The 21,412-nt window shown below is 44.9% G+C and overlaps 1 long non-coding RNA gene across 1 annotated transcript in view; it reads right to left on the minus strand.

Annotated features, from left to right (window-relative positions):
• Nucleotides 1–7,181: 7,181 nt before the first annotated feature.
• The window catches only part of LOC128572435 (uncharacterized), a 40,801-nt gene continuing 26,570 nt past the window's right edge, over nucleotides 7,182–21,412 (minus strand). Inside the window, exons 2-3 of the long non-coding RNA XR_008376211.1 lie at nucleotides 8,893–9,247; nucleotides 7,182–8,403 (exon numbers count right to left, since the gene is read on the minus strand). This is a non-coding gene — a long non-coding RNA (uncharacterized LOC128572435). The remainder of the gene's footprint in view (nucleotides 8,404–8,892; nucleotides 9,248–21,412) is intronic.

Below are 21,412 nucleotides of genomic sequence, written 5' to 3' on the forward strand. Positions count from 1 at the left end.
GTGCTCTCCCCTGCCTGCTTGTGTCTATAATTCTTAAAAACTTAAAAACATTTATACTAAGGCAAGCTTTTCTAAGAAAAGGATAGAGAAGAATGTATATTTGTTAGAACTCTTCCTATTAAAAAAAAAAAAAATTCTGGCCAAGAATTAAAAATTCAGCCAATCTTAGAAGGTAGAAATGCCCATTTCTGAGCTCCTTCGCTGTCCTCATAATCATGGGAAAGATGGAGACTAGGTAATATTCCTAAGATATTCCAACTTTCGTGTTCAGTTCTCATGGTCAACCTACAAAAGAGCCTATCCAACAGAATGGGGAAAACTTTTGTACTACCTTATTTCTTCTCCAGATCAATAGGACCACAGAGAGAATGGCCAGGTCTGGCCACACTTGGTGGCAAGTAGAGCCTCCTGGTGTGTAGGAGGACACATTGTCCTCAGAGCCGTCAGCAGTGTCTACAAAATTATACTGGGGTCTGAGGATGAGAAGAATGATCTTGGATTGGGAAGCAGGAGATAAAACTTAAACCCACTCCATCTGAAATAATCACCTTATTTTAGAGATGACAAAAATAAATTGGTGGTTTTGAAACTTATTTTCAAGCAGCAAAATCCTGTTTCAAAGCAAAATCTTAAACAAAATAGCAAATATTGAGCAGTGCCTGTGGCTCAGTGGATAGGGCTCTGGCCCCATATACCGAGGGTGGCGGGTTCGAACTCAGCCCCGGCCAAACTGCAACAAAAATAGCTGGGCATTGTGGCAGGTGCCTGTAGTCCCAACTACTTGGGAGGCTGAGGCAAGAGAATCGCCTAAGCCCAGGAGTTGGAGGTTGCTGTGAGCTATGATGCCACACTACTCTACTGAGGGTGGTAAGGTGAGACACTGTCTCTAAAAAAAAAAAAAAAAAAAAAAAAATTGTAAATATTCACTGAGTCCTCAGCATATTCTAAGGGCACTGGGCTAAGCACTTTACATGTATGGTATTATTTGATTTATCTTCACTATTCTAAAAGAGGCACTATTTTAAGTCTATTTTATAGACAAGGAAAATGAGAAATCAACTTGTTCCAGATAACACAATATATAACCCCTTGTATGAAATGTATCAAAGTGGGGCTGCCATGGTGGAATTAAGGTTGGGATATCAAGAACCCTTTATCAACCCTCCTATCCTGTTCTCTATCAACTTCCCATCTCCTTGAAGCAATTCTAAGGCTTTGTAGAGCAGAGTTTGATAATCTTTCAGCTAGATAACCTCTAAAATTTCTTTTCAGTCTAATGCCCAATAATTCTAATTCTGGAGACTGGATGTTAGCAAATCTTGTTCTTCCTTAAAAGGCTGGCTCAGGGTCACTTTTCATACACCTGTAAAGAATAGATTTTCCAAACTACTTTCATCCAATAATAAATGCAGAAATGAAATCAAAGAATTGCACAGATGTAAACATTCTAATGCAGTAAGCTTAAATGTGTTGTTTATATTAAAACAGCAGGGCTAAAAAGTCAGGACCAATTTTTATTTCTTTAATGATTAAGTTATTAAGTATTCTATCACTAACACATTTTCTTACACATTCACTGAAAACTGTCTCCAATAAATCTAGCTGGATGCAAGTAATATTAGGATTTTTACTTCGTGAATTAATTATATGTCTGTCTGGGCAGTTGGTTCACCCAAAGCAGGGAGTTTATCAGGAAAAGTGAGAGACAGTTGATCTCTTTGTTATTGTTTTTCAAAGGAGAAAAGTCTCCACAGGTTGAACCTCTTAACTCCTAACTCACATCAGACATTCCCAGATTGCATGATGTTCATGTTGTTTAGAAGGTAGGAAAATAGGCTCTTTCTTTCAGTGTATCTGGGAGTAAAAATGGGTGTAAAATTACGTGAGGTAAATTTGGCAATAGCTATAAAAATGAAATGCTCAAAACCTTTGATCAAATAATAATTCACCTTATGGAAATTCATCATAGAGAAATACTCCTACAGCTACTCCAAAGATGTTTAAGTGTAAAAGGATGTTTGCGAGAATATTTGTTACAGGGAAAATTGGAGAGAACCCAAAAGTGCATTAAGAGGCAATTGGTTAAGGAAAGTATGGTTCAGTCAAACAGCACAATGCCGTGGAGCCATTAAAAAGAAGATTTAAAAGATCACTTTTTAAAGACTGACGTGGAAAGATGTTGAAGACATATTGCTAGATGGAAAACAGCACACTTTTGAGATGAGAGTATAATCCTCCATTTTTTTTTTTTTGGTAAAATAATAAATGAAATGTTAATATATGCCTTGAAAAAAAATGTTAACTGCTTTTCTCAGCGGGGTGGGATTATGGAAGATTTTCACTTTCTATGCTATATATTATGATGTTTCAAGTTGTTTATGTGTGTGCATATATATGTGTAGGTATATGCCATTACTTCTGTAATCAGAAAAATAAATGTTTCTATGATTTAGTCCTTTGAGAGCCCTCTTAGGGAAAGTGTAGAAGCCCAATCCAAATCCAACAACTTTATTGTAAAACAAAACTTCGCTGACATTGGAACAGTGATGCCACTTAATTAAAAAGAGGACCACGCAGGGAAATTCTTCTGGCCATTAGCGTCTCTAAGCAATTATAATAACACTCCATAATAGAGTGTTCTTTCTAGGAGGAGCAAAGACTAATACACTGCAGCCAGATTTTGAACCACTCTGTAGTTAAAAAAGGATAACTGTCAACCAGAAACTCACACTGAGTAGTCTCAGCCCTAATGGGGACTTGTTAAGAATAGATGGGTGTCCATAAAACATGAAGAATTTGTGTTTAATTTTTATACTTATATTAAGCTAAAATTTCTATAGGAGATTACCACTTCGGGGAGTCTCTAGCTTTTATAATTAAGTGGACACTTAATAAAAAATAATGCAAAATTACAAATATAGTATTAGGTATAGGATTTTGGAAGGAGTCTGCTAAGAAGGAGAAGCTCTTATGCTAGTCTTCATTAGCATCTCAGCAAATCCTCCTTGCTCTGATGCACAGTTCTTAAACCGAGACAACATGGGATATAATAAGTACACTTCCTTTTCTGTTAGAATGATTGTGCCAAAGGAGAGTTTCCGTGCCACTGTGAAAGCTAGAGGTGGCATCCTGAGCCTTGGGAGACTGTGATCTAAGCTAGTTTGGGGATACTTGAGTTTCTGCAGATGGAAATGCTCTGGGGAAGCTCTATTTGTTGACAATGGCAGACACCCAGTTCTTGATGCTCATAAAACTATGGCAGTCAAGAGTTGGGAAAGATAAATTAGGTAATCAATCTCAATTGGAATCCAAGGAAGGATGGTTCACCAATGTAGTCATTCCAAACCTTTGTCTAGCTTTGAAATGTCTGGAGGGCCTAAGTCTTAGAAGGCTATTCTTTTCATCTAGTTCCTGGGAAAATGTTGAGGTGTTTGAGGTTTTTTTGTTTTTTGTTTGTTTGTTTGTTTGTTTTTTAAGGCATTGTAGAGCTGGAGCCACATAACGACTTAGGTATCTATCTGTGATTTCCACATGAAGAAAACAAGTTAGCTTAAAGAAACCCTTGTATCTCTACCATAATGTTGTCATCTGAGAACAAACCACTGCTTTTGTTTCCAGTTCCTTCTGTTTCAACTGTAGTGATGAGTGTCTTTTTAGCTGTAGGAAAAAAGCAAGCTTGCAGGAGTTCTCCTTAGCCAGCATTATCAAGAATGAGTAACAGTGAAAGCTGCGTTTATTTTTTATTTTTTTTATTGTTGGGGATTCATTGAGGTACAATAAGCCAGGTTACACTGATTGCAATTGTTAGGTAAAGTCCCTCTTGCAATCATGTCTTGCCCCCATAAAATAGAAAGAAAATAGCTTTCTTGCCTTTCCTGTAAAGACTTTAAGTCTGTTTACCTCTACCATTGGTAAAACTGATGTGCTCCCAATTTTTATCTTAGGTTATTGTGTGGCTATAGAAAATCTTAAAACTAAGCTTTTGTACCTCTTGGGGGTGGAGCACAATGATAAGAGGGAGTTGGCCCAACAATGGCAATTAATATAACCTGGTTCTTTGTACCCTCAATGAATCCCCAACACTAATAATAATAATAACTAAGCTTTTATTTTCTCCTGTTTTCCTTTAACTTTATACTTAATAATCCTAATCACCAACAGATTTTGGTGGCTACTATTTTGTAGAGGAGGATTTTTCTAGTCTACAAAAGATTCACTTGAATTAATACTGTTGTTTGATTAACATATGCTGTGTCATTAGCAAAATTAATTCATTAGTGAAATAATTATGTGCCTACCGTATGTGTCCTGTGTGTGAGGTTTGCTTGCTGTTCTTGCAAGTATTCAAAATAATTTTCTTTTTGATAAGTAATGCTACTAGCAAATATAAACATGCTAAAGAATAATACAACATTGGAATACTTAACACTTTAAGTCAGTTTCCATTTTAAATCAAGACAACTAGGTGTTAGCTTACTGATGCCAGTGACATCAGAATTAGTGATGGGCTCTTTTGCACCAAGCAGTCCTCAAAAGCCATTTTTTTTTTAATTCTGAAAAATAGAATCATAGCTAATCAATTATCAAAAAACTGACAATAAATGTTACCTGAGTTAAAGTTATCTGAATTTAATTAGATTAAAAAGTTGACTGGGGCTGGGTGCAGTGGCTCATGCCTGTAGTCCCAGCACTTGGGAGGCTGACGTGGGCAGATTTCCTGAGCCCACAGGTTGGAGACCAGTCTGGGCAACAGGGAGACCCCATCTCTGAAAAATAGCTGGGAATTGTGGTGGGCACCTATACTCAGGAGGCTGAGGCTAGAGAATCACTTAAGCCCAAGAGTTTTAGGTTGCTGTGAGCTGTGATACTACAGCACTCTACTGAGGGTGATCTAGTGAGACTCTGTCTCTAAAAAAAAAACAAAAAGAAAAAAGAAAGCGAGAAAAGTTAGCCAGGCATGGTGGCATGTACCAGTAGTAGTTTTAGCTACTTGGAACGATAAGCCCATGAATTTTGAGGTTGCAGTGAGCTATGATGATACCACTGCACTCTAGCCTAGGTGACAAAGCAAGACCCTATCTCAAAAAACAAAAAATAAAAATAAAATAAAAATAGTTCAATACATTATGTCTATCCTGGGGATTTTCTGTGACATGCTCTTTTCAGAAATGTGCTCACCTATACTAACAAATAAAAATTACTGAAAGGTACAAAATTACCAAAGGTACAATGTCATTGAAAATCAAGAATATTTTTCCAATCCAAAACATTCAATTTGCCAAGTGATTTGTAGATGTACTTAAACATAATCTTATAAAGAATCTAAATTATTTTAATTATGCATTAAACAAATTCTCTTTAGCAAACATAATAAAATTATGTGAATTTAGAACTGTCCAGAAAATTATGGACTATACATTGAAAAGTTGATACTGCAAGTGACCTCCATAATGTGGGTTATACTAAACTCCTTACCAGCAAATAAACTGTAAGCTCTCAGATGGATGGATATTTGTCCTGAACAGAATGCTTCAGATAGGGTTGAGCTATGTAAGTGTTTGTGGAACAAATGAACATGATTGAATCCAGGTAGAGCTCAGACTGTTCACTGCTTGATATGTACTTTCCTGATTGTCTTTATTACTTACGCCTCACGTAAATAGTAACTGGCCCAGTGATAGCAATTGTATGTACTGACATCCTCGGTGCTAATGAGCACTTCCGAGTGTTCTCTGAAAATTAACATGTCTATGGTTAGGAACTTGGTTTAAAAAGAAAAGAATTTAATTTGTTCAGTAATGAAAATATTCCAGTGGTAGAATAAATGTGGTCCCCAAATAACTGTTCACTGGAATGCCTTTCTTTAGATCCCAACTTTACCACTTTCTGTGCTCTTTTCATTCTTAGGCAGAGTGGCAAACGTGGACCCACTCAGAAATCCCAGGCCCAAGGAGATTGTTTCTGTCACCATAGTCTCTGACTTCCTGTTGTCCCAGCTCAGGTTCCAGGCCAGGGCCTGAGCCTTACAATAGTGGTCCAGTGGTATGCTGGTGGATTAGCTCCCTGTCACTGTGGTAACAAATTACCCAAAAACTAAATGCATTTAAACAACAGAAATTTATTCTCTCACATTGCTGGAGGACGCAGGTCCAAAATCAAGGTGTCAACAGGGCCGCAATACCCCCAAAAGCTCTAGGGGAGATTCTGTTTCTTGTCTTTTCCGGGTTATGGTGCCTACAGGCATTTCTTAGTTGGTGAGCACAACACTCAAATCTCTGTCTGCCTCTGTGCTCACCCGTGTTCCTATCTCCTTTGTATGCCATGTCTAGTTGCTCTCAGCCTCTATTTTATAAGGACACACAAATGGCGCCCCATGATTGCATTGAAGTACACAGCTATGATTTAATAAAAAAAAAAAAAAGATTATGTTCAGGGCCTGTGGGAATAATCCAGGAAGATCTCATCTAAAGATCCTTAACCTAATGACAGCTGCTGTAATCTTTTTCCAAGTAAGGTTACATCCATGAGTTCCAGGGCTTAGGACACAGACATACCTATCTTTTGTGGGGGCTACCACTCAACCCCCGGTAGCTAGCAATTATTGAACAATTTCCTTAGCAGGAAAGGGTAGATATAGCATTTGCCTGATTCTGTAAATACTTCTACCATGGCCAATTTCAAACTATCAAAAAGAAGTCATTGACTATGGAACTGGGAAGAGATGAACAGCGGCAGACCGTTACATGGTATTTCCACGAAACAGATACAACTGATGGAAGTAACCTCAACAGTACAGATAATGGTAAAATGTAGGCACATGAGTGGGAAGTGATATGGTTTGAGTATTGTTTCCTTCATTTTTAATATATTTATTATAAAGTTTCTATGCCTTCAATTTTAATAGCGATGAGTTTAACCACTGACTCACAAAATTTCTGAACCTTTTCCAGTGGTTTGGATGAGCTTGTATGAGCTAGCCCTGACACACCATGGACAGAATGTGCCAATTGAAGAGCCTGAGTCATAGAGCCTTGTGGGTAAAGTCGATAATATCTAAACAACATGAACTGAAAACGGGGTGTGTGGTTTCTGAAGAGAAAATTGGGGTACTATTACCCAATGAAGGGGAAAGGAATATTAGGAAAATAAAAACAGCAAATCCACCTCAGTATCATTTAAACGTTTTTTAATGATTTCAGGCTAAGGAAAACAAATTTCAGCAAAGTTCAAAAGAGTTACAGGTGGGAGTATTGTAGATATGCAGGAGCCTGTACCTCAGATTCTCTCACCTAGGGAAGAATCCCTGTCTTTTACAGTCTCATTTCAGTGAGCTCATGAAATCTGTTTTTCAGCCTAGACACACTTATCCCCAAGTGTCCAAGTACAGAAAAAGAGAGATAAACCATTGGTCTTTTTTAAAAATATTTAATTTTAAGAAGTTTTAATAGCTTTATTGCAATATAATTTGCACACCATGCAATTTACCTATTTGTAATACAATCACCAAGTTGTGTAATGATCACCACAGTTAATTTTAGAACATTTTCATCACCCCAAAAAGAAACTCTGCATAATTTTGCTGTCATCCCCCAATCTTCCCACCCTGTCTCCAAGCCCTAGCCATCCCCTAATTGAATTTCTGTCCCTATAGATTTGAAGTTCATATAAATGGAATCAGAGCCTGTGTGCTTCTTTGTGATGGCTTTTACTTAGCATGATGTTTTAAGATTCATCCATGCTGTTATATGCATTATATGTTAGATGCTATATATGTTTATAGCATTATATAGCATTCCGTTATATGGATACACCATGTTATGTTTATCCATTCTTTAGCTGATAGATACTGGGATTGCTTTTTTTTTTTTTTTTGGCTATTATGAAAAGGCTGTTGAGAACACTCATGTGCAAGTTCTGTGTGGGCTTAAGTTTCCATTTCTCTTAAAGCAATGGCGTTCGAGTTAAAATTTTTAGCAAGCCTTCTTATTTTCCACATGATTAAAGAAATTGTAATTTATGATATAACTCAGAAATGTCTCGTGTGGAATTTCAGACTTTACAACTCTGCCATTTCTTGGTGCTGCCTGCCGGGAGAAAGCGGAAGCTGATTGAGGGCTGCCAGATCACTGCCCACAGGTGGCTGAATTCCCTCTCCAGCACCTCGGTCACAAAAGCCTTACAGTAATCAGCCCATCACAGAGTTCCTTCAGAGACTCTCCATATGCAAAATATACAGAAAAATAAAAATAAAACTCTAGTTTCTGACCTGGAAATCAGAGTCACGGGATTTGGGAAACTTTTGAGAAAGAAGGGGGAAAAATTAGGTCCCTGATAGAGGTCAGTGGAGAAGTTCATTTTCTCCCCTGTGTGACTCGGGGGAGTTCTTTGGTGTGTCTTGCAGACCTGCAATGAAAAAGAGGGCCCTATATTAATTTATATAGCAACTTTCTTCCAAGAAATTCAGAGTGTCTCAAACAGTCTTTCACTCATTCCCCTAAGGGACTTTGTATAATATGTGTAAGAAGTTACTTCTTTTAAAATTTACACTCTCCAGTTAGCCAATACTGGGCAGAAATAGAACTAGAAAACCAGACCTCCTGGCCAAACATTCCACTATAATATTTTCAGTGAGCTTCTATAAATCATTGCATATCCTTAAAAACAGGATCCCCCCCACCAAAAAAAAAAATATCACCATGACTACTCACTGATGACTGACATTCTTTTTACCAAGAGCAAAAGTTTCCCTTCAAAATTAGAATCAACTGGTATGGCATGCACCATAAAATTGAAGTATATCACTTATTTAAAATTAAGTGTTTGGGACTGCCCAGACCCTCAGCCAGACTGTCCAGTTTTACTCTCCAGCTAAGCCCTCCTAACTCATCTCACCCGAGGACCTTCAGACTCCTAGGACCGGCTCAGTGCAAAGGAGAAGGAGTCCTGTTCATGAACTCCAGACAGAAAACTAGTCAGTTGCAGTCAGTCCCCCTCACTGTTCTTTCTTGCTGTATCTCTGTGTTGTTTTCACATGGGCCTGCACTGCCCCTGGGGGCCTCTGGGGTCACACTGGGTAGCGTGCTCAGCTCCGGTTTCCCAAAGTCCAACTCAGGGCCTGGGTGGATGAGCCTGAGAGAGCTTCCAGCATCAGCCACATGCAGGGCTGAACCCAGCTCTCAACAAAGTAGTTCCTTATGCTGGGCTTTTCCTCAAGGTATTCTTGTTATGAAGTTCTCAATGCCCATCTCTGAAAAAAAGAAAACCTTGATCAGGGCCACACTAGCTCATGTAACATCTCAGAGAAGCACATCTGGGGGATATCTGTGCTTTTCTTCCTGTCCCCTGGAAAACCTCTGGGATCCCCAAGTTCCTGCCCAGTGGTAAAGGGAATAAGAAGTCTTAATCTGTTAGCAACAAAATGTTTGTACCAGTATCTCATGCTGCCTCCAGCCTCAGACCTATTTTGTTTGGGGCCCCATAATCTTACAATGTACATTATTTATAATTTGTATCAGTTGTCAACTGGGCCTGGCTACATAGTTTGTGATGGGCTGTTGTAACATGGAAATGTGGGCCTCTTGTTGAAAATGTAAGCACTTCAAGATGGTGACAGTGGGGTCTTAGAATAAATGTGGGGCTTTCTTCGGTGCAGGTCCTGTGTGACCGCATAGGCAGCACACCCATGAAGCCAGCTCTGCTGCTAATATTTGAAAAGCAAAAGACTCTTGAACTAGAAGATTTGGCAACCCTGGGTCTACATGTCTAAATGGCAGCATTTAACTAATCGGTGCTTGCATTAGTTTTCTGGGGTTGCCATAACAAAATACCACAGATTGGGTGGCTAAAACAACAGAAATTTATTTTCTCACAATTCAGGAGGGGCAAGTCTGGGATCCAGTGTCGGTAGGGATGGTTTCTTGTGGGGCCTCTTTCCTTGGCTTGGAGATAGCTGCCTTCCCTCTGGGTCTTCATGTGGTCTACCCTTTCTTCCATGTCTGTATCCTAACCTCTCATGTATAAGGACTCCACCAGTCATATTAGATTAGGGCCCACCATGTGACAACATAAGTAACCCCATCTCCAAATACAGTCTTATTCTGAGGTGCTGGGAGTTAGAGCTTCAATGCATGAATTTTGGAGGGATGCAGTTTAGCCCGAAATATAGCTATGTCCTGTGGGGGCGGGGGGATGTAGTGCTCCAAATCACTGCACTAGCTTTTCTCCCTAACACACGGACATGCATCTCCACCTCCTGGGGCAGGGGTCCATTGCCATAGGTCATCTCATTTGTGCTGCTGTTTTTCCTCCTGGCTCACTTCTCTCATTTAGAGAGGGACCTGCTCCTCCCTGACGCATATGGGAGGGACCTGCTCCTCCCTGACGTCACAATAGTGACGCAGTGTCACTATTGTGACACTGTCTACTACAGCTACATACTCCCTCCATACCTGCAAAGCTACAGTTGCTGCTCAAGTGACTCTATACAAGACAGTCATTTCCTAAAACAAGCAAACAAAAAACCAGTATCCATTCCATAGAGGTAACAGGTTAAGTGCAATGCAGAAGGGAGAAATTGCCATGTGTACCTGACTACTTACCTCAGAGACTAGGCTTGCAGGTTTTAGGAGAGAAAAACTATCAGGGCTGATCCTACTTAAAAATCACCTGCTCATACAAGGGACAGCCCCCAAATTTCAATGGAAATCTGACTATACAGTCCTTTAGAGAGAATGTACTCCCAAATTGGCCTTTGTACCTATTTGTAGAAAAATGTTAGCCAGTTTATAGCTGAAAATTCCGCTAATTCTGGAGAAGTTTTTGGTCCTGTGCCTGGAACTATTGAAGCACACATTCACACCTACCACATGTAACACTTAGTAGCAGAATTTCCAGCACAATACTTTAGTACATTTTTAAAAGAAACAGAGCAGAGAGATGAATTCCTGCTCACTCTGCAGCTCTTCTACAGGTTGGTGGGGGACTGGGGGAGATTTATGTACTGAAAAGACAGACATTTTGCGTTTTTAAAAGAAAAGAAAGCACTAAAATCTCCACTCAGAATTAGGGCACTCATGATGCTGAAACCTGTAACATTTGCAGCAGCATATAAATAGAAAAAATAATGTCAGATTTGCAAATGTCAATCAATACTAAGAGTTTGGAAAAGGGGCAGTGCCTGTGGCTCAGTGAGTGGGGCACCAACCCCCATATACAGAGGGTGGCAGGTTCAAACCCAACCTGGCCAAACTGCAACAACAACAGCAAAAGAGTTTGAAAAAGACTAAAACACCTTACTCTAACCTCTTAAGTTTTGAGAAGAAAGGGAGTTTTAAATGACTTACCCCAGACCAGCACTCCACCTAAAATGCAGGTCTTTTCCTTCAGGCCAGGGTACTTCTCACCCCACCAAACAACTTCTAAACATGCATTATCCTGTCTGTGTACATTGCATGCAAACAAGACAAAATCCCACTGTCCTGACACCAGAGTCTCTATTTAGACTCCAGAGCTGAGAAAGCAAAGGCTAGTTCAACTTCAGCTCCCTTAGTAAACATGAGAAAAGGAATCTGACCCGTATCCTCCTTCAGCTGGTCCCGGCGTCTGGCGGCCTGCCTTTTCTCCACAGCAGCTTGCTGGCACCGGCGGCCAGTCGGACACCAGGGGGCGCAACAGCCTTTGTCCTGGCCGGCATCGGAGGCAGGCTCTGAAGCTTGCTGGGCCTTCAAGAAAAATCTGACTTTCCTCTTTTCACAGTTTTTCATTGGAACCAGCCCACTCCCAAGCCCCCTTCACCACCTTAAAGCCTCATTCCACGTCCGCCCTGGTGCTCAGACTCCCCTTCCCCACCATCGCTGACTGGCTGGAGGCAATGGTTCAGGTTGTAGGCGGTTCAGAAGCACCAGCCCCTCTGCAGCTGCGGCTCCTCTGCAAAGGCCAGGAGGCTCTGGCCTATCATTTGCTCTCACTTGGAAGCCCCTAAATTTAAGTTTCTAGTGATTCTTCCAGAATAAAGAACCCCAGAGAACAGAACAGGCTTCTTGGAAAGATTGTCACATTCATCTTCTAACATCCCTCCCCTTTCCTCTCACAAAGATAATAACAAACAAATCAAATAACCAGCTCTGGGAAGCTCACGCCATCCAGCACACATCCATCCCCCACTTCTTTCTGCCCCTGAACAGTCTAAGGACAGTCTTTGATGGTGGCTACCCAAAAGGACAGGCTGCAGTCTCCTGTCACCCACACGTCTGCTCCTCTCACCCACCCAGCGTGCACCAGGATAACTGATTCCTACATCCTTACCAACTTGGATTTCTAGCAGAAAGAAAGCCATGCCACACTGGCCAAAGTCTCCCGGTTCAAAGACTCAGTGCTCCCAGCTTTGGCAGATAAATGAGCATCCTCTTCCATTTTAAGATATACTCCTAACCCTGCCCTTATCATCACACATATACACACAATGCAAATTCTCAAATGCCGAAATCACACCCTTTTGCAAAGAACCCTAAAACTCCCTGCTCCAAATTGAAGGCCCCCATGCTCCTTCCTATGCCAGTCTTTGAAAAACAGCTTCTTTGTGTACTTAGAGAGATTTCAAGTACACACAGTCCTTTACCTGTCTCTCATTATAGAACTAGGCAGGGGAATCTAAAGCTCAAGAGACTTGCCTTTAACGCCAGACCTGGTACAGAGTGGAGGTGGCACCAGGGTGCTGGGCGACAGGACCTACAGAAAGGTGCCTGTCCAGTTGCACCAAGGCCTACAGGATTGCAGCTGCCACAGATGGTCATCAGATGATATGCACAGAGGGAGCCTGTGGTCTCAGGAGCCTGGCAGAGGCAGGAGGAGCAGAAGAAAAGAGGGGGAGATCTCAAAAGTGACCTGACCCTTCTTTTTTTCTGTAGCCTTACTCACTTTTTTCTCCCTGTCCACCTTGGCTAAGATAGAATAATGAGAAGTGCTTTGCCTAGAGATGGTTAGCCATGGCTTGTTATCTTGATGGAAAGCCTCCTTCCTCTCACTCATAAAACAGTAACATCTATTAGATACAGAGAGAGCCACCAAAGGAATGGAACTATAAATGTTGTTCTGGGAGGGAGAGTGGAGTGGGAGACTTTTACTTTCATTTTATGGTCTCCTGTACTATTTTCAGCATTTTGACTTATGCATGAATTCATTTTAAAACTTTATTTTTTTAATTTTATTGGGGCTAATGATGTTCCTTAGCATTGCTGCAGTGATGCCGTGTGTAAAAAGTCTGGCAGAGCACATGGTCTGGCACTCAGCTGATGCTCACAAAACACTAGTTTATTGTTAGCTAGTCTACCTCCCTTAAAATTGAGCGAGTGGGGGCAGTACCTGTGGCTCAGTGGGTAGGGCTCCAGCCCCATATTCTGAGGGTGGTGGGTTCAAACCCGGCCCCGGCCAAACAGCAACAAAAAAATAGCCAGGTGTTGTGGCAGGCGCCTGTAGTCCCAGCTGCTTGGGAGACTGAGGCAAGAGAATCGCCTAAGCCCAGGAGTTGGAGGTTGCTGTGAGCTGTGACACCAAGGCATTCTACTGAGGGCGACAAAGTGAGACTCTGTCTCTTAAAAAAAAAAAAAATTGAGCAAGTGGGCTTTAAATCAAGAGATCAGGCTCTGCTATAGACTCTGTTCTCAGTTCTTTGCCCACAGGTAAGCCAGATCCCTTCTCTGTGCATCAGTTTTTCATCTGTAAAGTGACAAAACATGTCAATTTATTTAGAAAATTGTGGGACAGACAGGCCAGCATGCTTACCACAAAATATGCCTGAGCCACCTTCTAAAATTCAATCAAGGTGTTTGCAGGAGGAAGCCCCTTGAGCTTGAGCTCATCAGGTGGAAACCCTTTCTAAGAGAAATTGCCATCTAGGGTAGGCAGAAAGGGCTGGAGACAGCCAAACAAATTCCAAAGCAAAGGGTGGCACCTGTGGCTCAAAGGAATAGGGTGCTGGCCCCATATACCAGAGGTGGTGGGTTCAAACTTGGCCCCAGCCAAAAAACTTCAAAAACAAAAATTCCAAAGCAAGTATAGAATTAAATCAGGAGACAATGTGTGTAAGGTCATCAGCTTAGGGTGGGAAGTAGGAAAAGAAGGTTTGAGCTGTTCCTTGGGGGCATCAGAATCATTTCCTGACAAGAGAGATGTCCTTGGTGGGGAGAAGGTGTGTCGTTCAAGGTCCAGACATTCCTGCCCAGCCTGCGCCAGCCCCAGCCTAGTTCCCTAGGATGAAAGTTCAGTATGGGGCATGAGGCTGGCACTGTTAAGACCAGGCCCTCCCTTAGCAGATCTGGGAGCAGAGCTGCCCTTTGAATACATAAATTTGGACAAAGGCAAAGTGAACCCATAAGGATTGGGCTAAAGCACCTCCAGAGTTTCTTCCAGCATAAACGTCTTATAAAGAACAACTGCCAAAAGCAAGGAGACTGGTGCAGAAGCTCAGGCACTAAGCTCTTCCCCCTTAGCACCTGGTTTGGGGCTACCTGTTTTGGTGCACTCAGCCCTTGAAAATCAGAGATATGTTCCGGCAACACACAGCTGATCCATTTCATCCTCCTGGGACTGGGAGGTTTTCCTCAGTCTCCTTTGCTAGTGCTCAGCTTGTTTGGAAGACTGGAGGCAGGTAGTCGGGTGGGTAGGAAGGTTGTAACTTTCTTTTAGCCCTGCGGTCTCCTTTCTATTTAAAGCGGCACCGCCTGGCATAGCAGCTCCTGCCAATGTTTGCAGGCAGGAAGATTTTCTGACATTGTAAGTGGGGCATTGGGAGCAGATGGGAGGCCCTTTCCCCAGGCCATCGGGCAGAGCAGAAATTGGTTACACCCTCACCCGGGGAGGAATCCCTAGCCCACACCCTCCAGGTCAGCACCCAGCAGGTATCTGCATTTACATTTTAAAAGGGGGGAATTTTTTTTTGATTGTTTTTCTGAATTATCTTATAGTCTTTTACAATTACATTTCCCACTAAAGCCCATTTTGTCACTCCCTAAAAAGGAGGCAGTGTTTTCTTTTCTAAAGGGATCTGAACTAACGGTATCAGACTGTGCTGACACTTGGAAGACCCCTCCTTTTTAAAGGAGGCCTTGCTATCCTAGGTGGTGGGGGCACGGACAGGTAGCAACAACTCGGAATGGGCTCCATCGGCATAAACCAAAGAAACAAAAACATCTCCAACCATTCTACACACAAAACCTGCATTCTGTGCAAGTCTGGGTTGTGTTTCTTCCGGGTTTTTTTGTTTTTGTTTTTGTTTTTTAAGAGGAATGCCCTTCATTGTACAAGTCACTTTCGTAGGCAGTCCTGAAGGTCCGGCCACTTGTTAAAATGCCCCTGTGCTTGCTTTTCCGTGTGGTTCTTTTTTGTGCCCGTTTGTATCTCTAATAAGCAGCATTGTTTATTATCCTTGGGTCGGTGCCCCTGGGATTGAATTGAAATAAAACAGGAGTTCCGAAGCTTGAGCACTGGGAAATACGCGAGGTTTCCCAGGCTCGGGAGGGACCTCGGGGCCGCCGAACGACCCACCCGGGGAGAACCCACCGCTGGCGCGCGCCTGGCAAAGGACAAGTTTGCATGAGTTTTCCAGGCACGAAGAGATCCCGGGCGACCCACAGCCCAGATGAGTGGGGGCAGGAAAGAGACACCCAGGGCAGGGAAATGCCACCGAGAACTGGGAATAGTTGTCGGTATGACTTTAGGGCCCCAACAGGCTACTAGTGCCAGGAGGATAAAAAGGGACTGCGGCGGGCGGCACGGGAAGCGTTCTGCGCCTCCTTTTAGCTCGAAGTCTCAACTCACATCCCTGAGCAAGAAATTTTCACTCGTAAATCCTCGTTCTTCCTCGTAGCGCCACGGTCTTCGCTCTCAGAACGAATATCCTAAACAGGACGAGGCTTCCTCCCCTCCTTCTCTGTAGTTACCCAATGTTGGTCCCCATTTCGTTTTCAATCCGATGTTTTGTGGCCATGGGTTGTGAGCGCATGCCCTAAGAAATAATGTGCCGCTGTTCCCCGGCCACAAGCCGAGTCTATCTGTCCCTTTCAGACCCCAAACAATCCCTCCCCGCGTACGGACTCTTCCAAATTCTGGTGTTCCCAAATCTGGGGCGGCTTGGCTAGCAGAAACCCGCGTCAGAGACACAGCAGCGGGCGCCTCTGGCTGGCGTCTGGAGGGCAATTCCTGGGTTTAGCCCAGCACGCGCCTCCACTCGTCCACACCCCAAATTTATTGTCTGGTGGGCTCTGCCAGAGAGTTTGCCGGAAAGAACATCGTTAAATGCTCGCCAGACCCACACTGTGCTCGTCTCAAACGAGACTTCTTGCTCCAGGGCCCAGCCTCAACTGTCCTCCCGGCAGGTTCCTGGGATAGACCAACCTCTCTGCCCACTTGCTTCCAAAAATTATCCCAACAGGCTACTAAGGCTGCTCCAATTGTCTTTGCTAGCTTTTCATCCTCATCCATTTGGATTGTTTTAAAATACAGAGATCTATTTGCACACAAAAGCAGAGTGATTTCCCTCCAGCAACACCAGCAAGACCCTTAGGGGAGCCCTGGGGTCAGTTTCCCGAATTTTGGGAATTAGTGAAGTGACTTTCGGTGCAGGGAAAAGTGCTGGGTGTTGGAGCGCAAGGTAGGGGCCGCAACCCAGGAACTGTCAGGAGGCTTTTCCTGATTTTTACGCAGTAAGGCACTAGCATCAATGACACGGCTTCGTGGTTTCCGAACTTAGAGAACGGCGCGGAGTTGGGCCCATCCCTGCCGCCAGCGGCCGGGCACAGCGTTTGGGGTGGGTGGAGGCAGCTTCGAGTTCCTAATGAGCTAATGAGCGATTACAGGCCGGGACGCAGCATGCTGGGCAGTGCCACGCGCAGCTGACTTTGCTGCTCCTGGCTCTCCTGCCCTCTTCCTTCTCCCACCACCTCCAGAGCCATCACACAGCTGCCAGCATTGCGCAGGGGAAATCAAGGCTGATGCCTAGGCAGCAGAATCCTCCAACAGGTAGTTTCACCCAGGAGCTGGCCTGGCTTAAATATCAAAAGACTGGGCCGCCTGAGCCCCGCTAAACTGGAGCTGCAAGAGTAGACACCAAAGGTTTCAAGGAACAAAACCCCGCGTTTGGGGAGTCACTTTAAAAAATCTTGTTTTCTCTCCATACCCTCCAACCTTTCCCGAAATAACGCGAGCAGCGCTGTTTGGAACGGCGCACCGAGAGTCTAAATAAGCCTCTTCAGACTGTAAACTCACAGCCGTTTCGAAGTCTTTTTTTTTTTTTTTTATTCCAAAAGTTTACCACAGAACCCAATTCGGCTTTAGAGCAATGGGTATAGGTTTGGGAATCGGAAGATTTCCCCTTTGAAATACCTTAGGTTTCAAAGCAAAAGAGAAAAAGGGTGCGCTGCCCTCGGATGATATAATTGAATCATGGCTTGCCCGTGCACTGTGAGGAAAAACAGAGTGCCAGGTGGTGTGTAGAATGGGCCGCGGTAGGCTCACGTTCCGGCGGCGCACATTTCCTTCCCAGGGCGCGGAGAGAAGTTGGGTGGGTAGGGCTGCTTCGTTCCGCTCCCTGCACGGATGCTCAGGTGAGAGCATCGCAAACACCCAGTCCTGGCTTCGTGGCCCCCTGTCCTGAGGGCTTGTTTGCTCGAAAGTCCCCGCCAGGGGCCGTGGGCACACGTGTTGTGCAAGAGACCTGGTGTGCAACGCGAAATTGCGCGCGTAGCTCCAAGGACCCGGGGCGCGCTCAGCCCTCATTGGGAGGGAGGCCCCTCGGTGGTTAGATCTGATCCTGCCTTGGCAGATGAGACTTCTCCACTCTCGCTCCCAGCCATCGCCATCACCGAATATGCATCAGCACCGACCAAACCCGCCAAACTCTTGGCCTTACGTTGTCTGTTTCCTAAAGAAATGTCTTTCAGACTCCCTATAGTCACTCGCCCTCCAGCCCAAAGCCTTTGGGGCCGTGGGGAAACTGACCCAGAAAACTTAGAACTTTAACAGCCTCCGGGACCTGGCCGCCCTCTCCCCTCTCCCAATCGCACCCAGCTCGCGCCCCCCCTCCCCCCACCATTCACACACCCAGGACAGCTTGCTTGCCCTGCGCCTCCGCTACTAATCACGCTACGTAAACTTTCTAAAGGAAAGTTTTTCTCCTACTTTGCCTTCTCAAGTTCGCCCAAGCTGGCGCTGGCAGGAGGAGAAAAGGAGTCCCTGTTCCCCCTCCACCTAGCCTCCTCTCCTCTCCCCCCATCCTGGCCCTCCCTTGTGAGTCCAAACCTTGAGCGTGGGAGCTGGCGCTGCAGTGGAGCCCCCGAAGGCACCGACCGTGCAGGGGACAGAGTTCGTTTCGCATCCCTCACTCTCAGTGCCTGGGCCGTTCCCGCCCCCTCCTCCCCCACCTCTCTTTCGGCGGGGACCTGCGGGCTTGCAATTTAGTTTTGTTCAATTTTTTCTTTTAGATATTTAAAAAGATTCCATCTTGCCAGAGCCTCACGCATCCGTCGGTCTTCCAACTCCTCTGCGTGGGGCTCGGGAGATGCGCCTTTCGCGCCGGGCGGGTTGTCTCCCGAGTGGGGGTCGGGGCTCCCAGATCGTGATTTGTCCCGCCTGGTTTCGTCTCCCTGGGAGATCCTGCGTCCTGGAGTGAGGCTCAGTCACCCCAGCGCTCGGTCTAAGGCAAGCCTCTCCTGCCTTTGCCCCCACCCTGGCTGGGAGCTGTGGATGAGGTGGGTTTGAGGGTATGTTTGGGAGACAGGGGTAGAAGGCAGCAAAAAGGAGACTGCATTCTAGCACCTTCCTGAGTTCTGTCACGCTGAGAATTTGAGATAAGTTCACCCCCTCAAGGTTCCGTAACTCCATGAGCCAGCCAGGCAACCAGCCCCTAAAGTGTCCCAAATTAATTAATTTGCGACCTATTATGTTTTTATTTTGTCAAGGATTAGAGAGGTTTGGATATTTTTTGCGGTCAAATTTACTACCCTGGGGCTTCAACTTTCAAACCAAGCCAACGAAACATTCCGGCGAAACTGGATCCCTCTCACGCTACTAGGACGTGTGCTGGGGGGATAGAAACGAAATCAACCCCTGACCGGAAGGCGCAGACGCGTGGGCCCCAGGACGCCCGGTGGGCTTTTCTGAGTCCCTATGGGTTGGGCTTGAAATAGGACTTGACCCCGCCAGGGTTGTGGCCAGCACTTAGCCTTGACTTCCACGTGGCTGGAGAGTTCTCTTCCTTGGTTCCGGATGACTCTTGCCCCAAAGTCCTAAGTGGCAACTGGGTTCAGGTTGAGCCAATGTCCTTTGAATCAGAATAATTTTGCCTTTTAGCCTAAGGTTAGCAAGAGGTCAGCCACCTCGTGTGACCGTGAATATGAAACTTCTACCTAAAGCAAAGACAGCTGCAAATGCCCTCCACCACGTTCGAACCGTGAACATCGGGAGATCGTATACAGGCTCCCGCAGCACCGACAGGACCTACACGCGCCCCACGTGCTCGTGCTCCAGTCCCGCCCCCTTCGGGGGAGCTCCATAGGCCCTTCTCGGGCTGCGAACAGCCGGGAACCAGAATGGCACCTCCTCGCCCCAGTGGGGAGGCCTCCCACTCCCGGTCTCTGCACAACTTGGGATATATGTGGCCACCATCGTGGTGTCAGACAGCCCCACCGAGGGTCCACTGGAAAGGCAGGCGGTTTCTGGGCCCCTCCAAATGGCACCCAGGCAGAAGCCAAATCGTGTAGCGGTATCCGCGGGACCACTAAGTCAGCTTTGAAAAGGACCCTTTGCAGGGAGGGTCGTGAGGGGAGAAATAAAGGTGAAGGGGGGAGGATGAAGTTGTGGGTGTAAGTAGACTCTCTTCTTAACTCTGCCTCACTACCCCTAAGTCTGAGCGATTGACAGAATTGTCTTTTATGTCCCAAACACCACTGGGGTGGGGCAAAGAAGCACCCTAGGTCCCAGAGCCAGCACCACCCTTACTCTGGACTCTCCAACTGTGGCCACCATACTTCCCAGGGCAGAAGAGGCTCTAACTTGTGTTTGCTTCCAATATCAAGAATTTGGTTCACAAGGCGCCCATACTTTCCTCTCCCATCTCCACCCTCAGTGCCCTTGGTATAGCCTTTAATTGTATTTATTTTTGAACTCCAGCACCCTGGATTTCACTGGGAGATTTTAGGGCAGGAAGGGAGAAAGATAGAATTAAGAGAAAGAGATACCTATGCTTTTCCAGGGGGAGGGCTAAAGAGGAATTGAACATCAAGGGCAGATGACATTGGGGAGGAGGTTACAATTTCATTTCCTTCAGGAGCTACCTTCGTGAGGTGGAAACCTATTTAAATTACTGGGATGACAGGAAGCTGGAAGTTTCTGTGGCAATAAAACAGTCAAAGGCTTGGGAGATGCCCCTTCCCCTACCTCTCCTTAAATAAATAAAAGCAGCTTTCCTTCAGTTTAGTGACTCCGTACCCTTCAACACTGGAAGCCTGAATGGTGAGTGTGTTAAGCAGCTGTTCCCCCAGGGAGGCCAAGTCCAGCAGCATGACCCCAGGCTCCCCAGAACCCCTGCAGCTGGGCTGTTTGTCCTCTGTGTACCCTGGGAAGGGCCTGGGACAGGACAACCAGCTTCCTTGGCACCGGGTGCAATGCCTAGGTTGGGTATGTGGGAGAAAAGCTCCACTACCCCTTTTCCTTCAAAGCCGCTCTTCCGCTGGGGTTACTAAAGCCTCAAGTTTGTATTTCTAATCTTGATGCCTGGGTTGAAAAGAAAACTAGCAATGCGTGGTCGTAGTTCTTTATGTATGTGCGTTTCTTCACAAGCTTTGGGTTTTCTCCTCCTTTTTGTTTTTCTTTGCCCTGCTATCTTGGCAACCCTGGAGGAAGAGGTTCAGTGGGGAGGTGAAATTGACCGGTTTATTGTTAATCAGGCACAAAAACAGTGTAAACATTAACTCTTGATTTTTAGTAGGATCCTTCTCTTTAAAAAAATGAAACAAAATACTAATTTAGATAGGAACTGGTTGGGACTGAGGAATTGATAATACTGGTGAACTAGCTAATCCTGTCCCTTTAAGGAAAATCCATAAAGCTCTTCCATCAGCCCAGTGTCTGGGAAAGAAGCAAACTAACTGCTTGGAACAAAAGAGACAAAGAGGCCAAACAACAAAACAAACAAACAACTCCCCCTGCCCCCCCTCTGAGACAACAATAGACTAGACGCAGCAAGTGCAGTTACTGCCTGGCCCTGCTGCTCCTGTCCACCTGCCAAGTCTCCCGCATTTGGCTGGAGACTTTCTCTCACCCCACTCCCACCCCCCACCCCCCAGCCCGTTCTGTCTTTCTCTCTGTGTGCGCCTCTCTTGGGGTCTGGCTCTCTGTGTGTGTTTGTCTCTGTTTTTGCTTT

The sequence above is a fragment of the Nycticebus coucang genome, chromosome 2 (assembly GCF_027406575.1).
Source record: "Nycticebus coucang isolate mNycCou1 chromosome 2, mNycCou1.pri, whole genome shotgun sequence".
NCBI lineage: Eukaryota > Metazoa > Chordata > Mammalia > Primates > Lorisidae > Nycticebus > Nycticebus coucang.